The sequence below is a fragment of the Olea europaea genome, chromosome 15 (genome assembly GCF_002742605.1).
Source record: "Olea europaea var. sylvestris chromosome 15, O_europaea_v1, whole genome shotgun sequence".
Classification (NCBI taxonomy): Eukaryota; Viridiplantae; Streptophyta; class Magnoliopsida; order Lamiales; family Oleaceae; genus Olea; species Olea europaea.
The window spans coordinates 5,990,695-5,998,102 of record NC_036251.1 but is presented as its reverse complement, the minus strand read 5'-3'; positions in this window follow the sequence as shown (position 1 = coordinate 5,998,102).

Sequence of the window (7,408 nt, the reverse complement as noted above, 5' to 3'; positions counted from 1 at the left end):
AGATGTGGCTAAAATTGTTAGTACATGTAACACTTGTCAATTGGCCAAACAGAAGAAGCAGAACACAGGCCTATACACTCCTCTCCCCGTCCCCAATTGTCCTTGGCAAGACGTTAGTATGGATTTTGTGCTAGGACTGCCACACACCCCAAAGAAGCATGATTCTATTCTCGTGGTTGTCGATCGTTTCTCGAAAATGGCTCACTTTATCCCCTGTAGCAAAACATCGGATGCGTCCAAGGTTGCCATATTATTCTTTAATGAGATTGTCAAACTGTATGGGCTTCCCAAGACCATCGTGTCCGATAGGGACGTTCGCTTCACTAGCCATTTTTGGAGGACTTTGTGGCATAAGATGGGTACCAAATTAAAATTTTCTACAGCCTACCACCCTCAAACTGACGGTCAGACCGAAGTTGTTAATCGGAGTCTTGGTAACTTATTACGTTGTCTGGTCCGGGAGAACCTTCGGAATTGGGATTTAATCCTTCCTGTCGCTCAAATCGCGTATAATAGCTTCGTAAATCGTTCTTTAGGTATGAGTCCATTTGAAGCCGTTCACGGATACAAGCCTAGGAAACCATTAGATCTCATCCCTATGTCCCCACAGGCTAGAGTGTCAGTATCAGCCGAAGCATTTGCACAACGCCTTCGTGATTTGCACATTGAGATCAATAAACAACTTGAAGCTAGTAATGCAAATTATAAACTACAAGCTGATTTACATAAACGACACATTGAGTTTAATGTTGGGGATTACGTTATGGTTCGCATTAGGCCAGAGCGGCGTCTACATGGACTTGACTCCAAATTGCAAGCTCGTAGTGCTGGTCCTTTTAAAATTTTAAAGCAAGTTGGTCCAAATGCATATATTGTCGAGATTCCATCCCACATTGGGTACCACCATACTTTCAATGTTGAAGACCTTGTAGCTTATAAAGGCCATTTCATTCCCTCAGATGATCCTCTGTTACCTCCTTTTGTGGACCTTGATCCTAATTCTTTGGCCCCCTCTAACCCACTACCACCTCTCACAGCACACACAGATAAAATTGTTACTATTTTAGATGAAGAAATTGTGTTCACTAATGATGGAGAGGTTCAATGCTTCCTTGTTCGTTGGGTTGGTCGACCAGATTCTGATTGTGCATGGATCTCCAGGGAGACACTACAGCATTTGGATCCAGATTTGCTAGAGCTTTATCAGAGTCAGCAGGATCTTCCTTGGTTCAAATCGCCTCCCGTCCACCCGAGGGGAGTTGGTGGGACACCAGATTCAGACCGCCACTGACGCATTTCTACAGACGCAGGAAGAAGCTTGCTCAGCCACTCAGCTTATGGTTGGGAGACTGACAGATGCCTATGGTGATATAGCCACTCGACAGGGTCGAGTTTTCTCTCCCACCCCGGGAGAATTGATGAGGACATCCTTATAGTTGAACTTTTATTATTGTTTCAGTATTTTAGTTGGACCTTTATTATTGTTTCAGTTGGACTTTTATTTAAGTTTACGTATTTTAATTAGGACTTAAATAATGGGCTTGGCCCTATATTTCTAGGTTTTCATTATTTAAACCTATCTTGGTTTGTAATTTTTCAGTTAATGATGAATTGATTGAGAATTATTGGTTTTGGCTGCTGCCATCTCTTCTCCCTCTTCTGCCTTATTTCTTCTTCTTCTTCCTTCTCCCATATCTCTTCTTGTTATTTTTATTGAGTTAATCATTCTGCATCAAAATCAATGCCAGCGGACCCTTATTTTGGGACGTCGAATCTCTCTCTCGGATAATACTTTTAGGCCCATGCAATCCCAATTGATGCAAATATCTCCCCTTATGGTTAATTCCTTTTCTAGTGGTTGAGCAGCTTAGAAAAGATGAGTTAGGAGACCCATAATCATAATTTCTTGCAGTCAATTCCTCGAGCACCAAACCTGCATCGTTCGCAGAGAGAGACTAGTAGAACGACGCACAGTATCGGCCAAATACATTTTGCCTCCATTCAAAACATTCCCCCTCCAATGTACTTAAATTGGCGGGGTTGAACTTCCTAGCCACTCACTGCTTGTGGACACAGAAAATGCTGGTGAGGCCAAACACACTACGACCCTCTGGTTCGATAGGATTGGTAAGCATATTAGCATCTATCCTCACGAGTTCTTCACTTGTTACTGTCTCACTTTCATCGATTTCCTTTGGTGAATGCTCCATATCAAACAAAAGATTTATTTCACTAAGGAGGAGGGAATTTCTGCAAACCCAATTTAAGATTGCAATTTGTTACTGTAGTATCTAACACATATATCGATAAAAATAAAAGACAGATATAGTTCTTTTCCATGCGCTTTACAGAAATAGATAAAGTACAATGTGCCCATTGAGTGGCAAGTTTAGCATATTTAGATGAAGTAATCGAGTTGTAAACCTATGCATGAAATATAATACAACTAAATAAGATTCTTAATTCTTTCCCCTGAATATGAAGCTCGCATTCAAAATGAAAAGAGAACCAATCTGCATATTCAATATCCTCTTTCACGGAGGAAAGGGTCGATTTGGCCTAAACAGAACTTAACCATATGGGAAAAAACTAGTCAAAATTACCCAATTCATGTCCAAACAATATACACTACAAAATCAAGATTCCCCAGAAAAATATAAACATCGTCAAACTCAAACCATCCCCTTTCAAGTTTAAATGAATTAAACTCGTAACCATATTATACAGATCCAACACAAGTTCCAAATTTTCCAACTGCATGTAAATAAGTCTTGCCAAATACCCAGATTTTCAGAGCAACTTTTTGTTTATTTTTTTTTTTTTTTGGAACAGTGTTATATTCTTCATTAATATTAATAAAAAATAAAAGGTGTTCCATTCGCGATAGTAATATTTGTTATATATTTATGGTATAAATATAAAATGTGAAAAAAATAATCAAATTAAATAAAGTGTTAAAGTGGTTGGAAATATGGTATTTGTGTAAGTTGTCGAGGGATCGAGTCATTCCTCACGCAAATATTAAAATATCTTGATTGGGGCTTTAGGCCCTTTGGCTTTTGGGCTTTTTTGAATAAAATAATTTTTTTTATTATTTAATAGGTAAAACTAGTCAATATTTTCTGATCGTTTGTTTGTGTAACAACCCACTCATAGTCATTAAAATACCCACTACTCAATTATTAAAATTCTGCGTTACTCTCTGATCATGGTGGAGACTGTTACTTCCATCTTGCCTATATAAACTCATATCTCGTTTTGGAAAAAACACACATAAAAGAAAATAGAAAAATCATCTCGCATCAACTCTTACTTTTCATATTTCGAATTTCTTATTCTCGGATTTTTACATATATTCTGAAGTACAATTGAAAGTTTTGGAAAAATCATTCGTGATTGCTGCACAAGTAGTTTACGATAGTTGTATTCTGGGAGTGATTGTCTACTGAGGTAGCAGCAGTTATCGACGGACAATTTCATTTTAGGACATCGTGATGTCACGAAACTCGATCGGACGATAAATTTTATATTTCTGTATTTTATTGTTCTGAACGTTACTGCAACTAATTATTTTTCCAACAATATTAATATGTATTTTTAAGTATGTGTTGACAGTATGTTAGAGAGCATCATGTGAATGATTTCTTCAATTTACAGGGACAATAATGTTATATAAAGAAACCTCGAATTTACTATGAGCCTGTTTGGACCCCATTTTTTCACCCAAAAAATTGATTTTTTGACCGTTATTTCACTATTCCAGCCGTCATATTTCACTTCTTCTTTCATAGGTGGACCCCACTTTTCTCCTAACTGTCAAAAAATCAATTCTCAAAATCACTCCCAAACAGGCTCTATATAAAATTTGCGAATCTTATAAAATAAAATTTATGGAGTTGCCATTTAAGTTTTTTGCCAAAAATAATTGCTTTATTGTGATGTTTTATTTCTATGACAGGTTTTGGATATAGTGACCATCGAATTCGTGCGCACCTCTACTGAAAAAGAAAGCTGATGAAGGAGAAGACAAAAATAAGTGATGAAATACGAGGAATTCAATGAAACACCGCCGACAGGGAAATCAAATTCTTTTAATTCTCAATTGTTTGATTATCGTAGCAGAAATGTATTGCAAAATGTAGATGATAAAAATAAAAGACAGATATATATATAAAGAAGTAGTGATCGAGATAAAAAGAAGTTTATGATATTAGAATTAACTGGTATAAGAGATAATAATTTAACTTATCAAGTAAAATATAGTATAGATATTTGTGGTTACTTTGAAGAAGACAATATTGTTGGAACATATAGAAAAGATTTAGTTGAAATTTTAGAAATTTTAAGAATTACTAAAGATTTACCTGTTGAATTAAGAGAAAATATTATAAAAAGAATTCTAGTGGAAGAATATAGACATATCTTTATATTACGAAGAATCTTTTACGATTTAGAACTCTGGATACAAATAGAAAGATTGAATATTTAGACTTAGACTTAAGAAATATTAGTAAAAAAGTACAAATAGTTGATAATAATATAATTAAGTGTAATTTAGACAATAAGCATAAATTACATAGTTTATTTTCAGAAGATCCAAGTCAGAATTGTTTAATAGATTTAATCATAAATTTATCAAAAAATTTAGAACTAGAAACAAAAAGCAAAATAATTATTTAGAAACTATAAAAGAAAATATTACAGCTAGAGATCAAGAGACTAAAAATATAAAAGAATCTTTAGATTATATTAAAAATCAAAATTCAAGTATTTTAGAAAAACTTGTTAAACTAGAAAAAATTACCATCTAAGGTAGACTTAACAGAAATAAAAAGAATTTTAGATTCTACTAAATCTAAAGAGATAGAAATAGGAACTACATCAAGTGTAGAGAAAGATTTAAAAGCACTAACAAATACATTAGAAAACTTAAGTTTTAGAGAAACAGGAAATGAAAAGGTAACCAGAAAATTATCTAAAGAATATAAATTTTCAAGATGAATACAAATCCTTTTATAGGAAGATTTAGAACAATAAATGAAGAAGCATCTACATCTAGAAATAGTACCTCAAGTATAAGTAGAAACATAATAGAAAGAGTTTTAAATAGACCAGTACAATATAATCAAAATATAGAAAAAACCAATCTTGAAGAAGAACAAAATGAACCATTTCAAAATCAAGTTCATATAGAATTAATAGATGAAAAATTTGATAGAATAATTTATCCAAAAGAATTAGAAATGAATTTAGATAATAAAGAATTATTAGAACTAGAAGATCAAATGTACCTTAATAAGACAATTACAGAATCTGAATATTTATATTATGATCAAGAACAGAATATAAGAATAGGAATTATTAAAGAAGACAATGATTCAGATAATTCGGATCTCAGCTATATAAAAGAACTTATGGAAAATTCTAATACATATAGAACCTTTAGTGATACCCCTTTTGATAGAACAATTAAACATGAAGCAATGGTTTATGGTGGGGGATTTCCCCCAAGAGGAGCTTATCCTTTATATAATAATACAGAAGGAAAATACATAGCAAGAGGAAGTGAAAGACCCTTAGAAAAAAAAATAGAATTCCAATCAGATCATAAAGCACAAAATTTAAATATTACAGCACATAATCCACAAACATGGAATAATGTAATAAATGTTTGGAAAAATACTATAATATGACATTATATTAGAAACTTTCAAGAAATGGAAGCTTTAGACATGTATAGATACTTAGAAACATTCTTAGGAGAAAGTGTAAAAGTTATGTGGGAAGCATTTAAATTAGAAAAGAAAGAAGAATTCGAACAATTAATTAATATGGGTAGCAATCCATATAATTTTGTTAATAAAATATAAATATTAATAACAGGAACAGACCCAAATTCAGGACATATGAGCATACAAAGAAAAGTTATGAGAGATTTAGAACAACTTAGCCTTTATAAATGGACTAAAGGAAGATATGTTAAGAACTTTTTAAATGAGTATCATTACTTAACTTCAATATCAGGAAATACATTTAATCAAGAAATCGGAAATAAATTATTTCATAAATTACCAGGACCATTAGGACTAGAAATTACAGATAAATGGAATAATTTACCAGCAGTAAAAGAAGAACCAGAAAAACAATGGAGTATAGGACAAAGAATACAACATGTAATAAGATGTTTAGAAAATAAATGTGTAGAATTACAAATTCAAAAATAACTTAAAAAGACAGACTATAAATTCTATAAAGATATTTTTACCCCACAAACTTATGAAGCCTCTAGTTCAAGAAAAAACAAATATAGTAATAAAGAAAGAAAGAATAAAAGATCTTTTAAAAAAAGATACTTGCTTAGAAAATCTAATAAAAGAAAACCATATATTAGATGAAAAAAGACATGTGAGGAAATTTAAACCAGAAATAACCTATAAAAATAGACTCAGTTGTTATGTTTGCAATAGTAATGAACATTTATCTAAGACTTGTCCAAAAAGAATGAATAATTATGATAAGAAAAGCACATTAATAGAATGCACTAATGAAGATCTAATACAATTAGATGAATATATCTCAGATAAAAAATCCATTTACAGTATTATATCAATAGAAGATAAAAATTTAGAAGAAAATAAAGAATCTGATTATGAAATAATAGATGAATTCTCTAACATAAGATTACAAGAAAAATCAGAAGAAGAACTAAATTTAATGAATAATGTAATTACAGAATGTTTACATAATTGGCAAAAATATAAAGGAGCAGATAATATAGCTTGTTACTTATGTAATTGGTATCCAGTAAGAAAACTTAAAGTCAAATGCTTAGAATGTTATAAAGAAGCATGTATAAAATGCTTAGAAAGAAAAAATCTCATTGAAAAAGAAGAAGTCAATTCAGAAATCTTAAAAGAAAAAATTGAAATATCAGAAATAAAAATTCTTAGAAAAAGAATTGAAAGCCTAGAAGAAATGCAAAAATTTATAATAAATAAGATAGAAATGTTAGAATATAATAGTAAAGGAAAAACAATAGAAATAGAAGAACAAAATCAAAGTACAGAATATAAAGAAAAAGAATATGTTCAGGTAATATGTAAGCCAGAAAAATTTAAAAGTATTAAGGTAAAATATTATATAAGAATAGGACAATATGAAATAAAATGTCTAGGATTAATAGACTCAAGATGTAGTAACTGTATAATTAATAAGAAATTAATCCCAAAACAATATATAACATATTCAAATAAACCAATAGAAGCACAACAAATGGACGGAGAATTTTATACTTATACAGAATTATTACAATCAAATAGTAAGATTAGTTTTGAGACAAACTGTGGTAGAAGTATAGAATATACCTTACCAAAAGAATCAGTTTGAGTTAGACCTTTAAATATTAAAG